A 1,521-nucleotide genomic window follows, 5' to 3' on the forward strand; every position below is an offset into this window, starting at 1 on the left:
GCAAGGAAATCTACTTGGTAGTGAGTGGCCGAGTGTATACAAATAGGTGTGTCGAAACACATACTCATGTGCTCAATCAGAACCTTAGGCACAGTAAGACTCACTTCTACATATCTTTATCTGATAGCCCTGGAAAAAAGTCCCAACCTGTGCTGGCTGGTTTATGACTAATGTGTTTGGTGTTTCCCCCAAAACTCCAACATGTTGTTGTTGCAGGTCTGTGTTTTCCCTGAGACTACCTTGACCTAGCTGACCTGACTCGACCAAAACAGGGAAAGGACCTTGAGCTTGCTATGGGCTACAATGTAAATGTACTGTAAGTGATTGAAATTCCTCCAAACAGCTAATATATTCTCTTTCCTTTTCCTGCTTCTATTCATCAAGACTCATACCCAACATTTATTGACATGCTCTAAATACCCCAAACTAACATACATTTACCGCACATCGTTATTGTTTTATACTGTAAATGTTCTTACTGTGTTCATGTTTTGCTTTAACAGTGTATTGACTTTAAGCCATGAGGCGGCACCAGGAACCAAACATCACAACACAAAGGCTTTCATTACCAGATACTGATCAGTCATGTCTGGGCTCAGCCACCTGATGATGACTACTATTGTAATCATGTTTATTAATGACCTGTTAACAGTAAGTTATTATACTTCTTCCTGCCGGTAAGAGTTCCTGATATTTCCACCTCGAAGAGGGAGGAGAGAAAGAGGGCGAGAGAGAGAGAGAGAGAGAGAGAGAGAGAGAGAGAGAGAGAGAGAGACATATATAGACATAATATGACATTTGAAATGTCTTAAATCTTTTGGAACTTTTGTGAGTGTAATGTTTACTGTTCATTTTGTATTGTTTATTTCACTTTTGTTTATTATATATTTCCCTTGCTTTGGCAATGTAAACATATGTTTCCCATGCCAATAAAGCCCCTTAAATTGAATTGAGAGAGAGAGAGAGAGAGAGAGAGAGAGAGAGAGAGAGAGAGAGAGAGAGAGAGAGAGAGAGAGAGAGAATTTTATGATGTCACTGCAGCCCACTCATATCCAGTATAAAGGCTGTACAGACTACTCTACCGCTCTCATACAGACTCAGACACACACACACACACGTCACCCAGATACAGTCAGTCACAGTGTAACACACACGGACCGAGGTCGCTAACGCTACAAGCTGAGCAGTCACAGTAAGTAAAGTATGCTGGGATTCTCAGGGGTTTCTCAGGGGTTTCTCAGGAGTTTCTCAGGGGTTTCTCAGGAGTTTCTCAGGGGTTTCTCAGGGGTTTCTCAGGGGTTTCTCAGTGATTTCTCAGGGGTTTCTCAGGGGTTTCTCAGGGGTTTCTCAGTGATTTCTCAGGGGTTTCTCAGGGGTTTCTCAGGGGTTTCTCAGGAGTTTCTCAGGGGGTTCTCAGGGGTTTCTCAGGGGTTTCTCAGGGGTTTCTCAGGAGTTTCTCAGGGGGTTCTCAGGGGTTTCTCAGGGGGTTCTCAGGCTTTTCTCAGGAGTTTCTCAGGGGGT

The 1,521-nt window shown here is 43.3% G+C and overlaps 1 protein-coding gene across 1 annotated transcript in view; it reads left to right on the top strand.

The window, feature by feature from the left end:
- Window positions 1–1,075: 1,075 nt before the first annotated feature.
- Window positions 1,076–1,521, top strand: part of zgc:92242 (uncharacterized protein LOC436899 homolog) — a 7,494-nt gene continuing 7,048 nt past the window's right edge. The window contains exon 1 of the mRNA XM_038993597.1: window positions 1,076–1,192. The gene's annotated coding sequence lies outside the window, so the exon portion shown is untranslated. The remainder of the gene's footprint in view (window positions 1,193–1,521) is intronic.

The sequence above is a fragment of the Salvelinus namaycush genome, chromosome 5, assembly GCF_016432855.1.
Source record: "Salvelinus namaycush isolate Seneca chromosome 5, SaNama_1.0, whole genome shotgun sequence".
Lineage (NCBI taxonomy): Eukaryota > Metazoa > Chordata > Actinopteri > Salmoniformes > Salmonidae > Salvelinus > Salvelinus namaycush.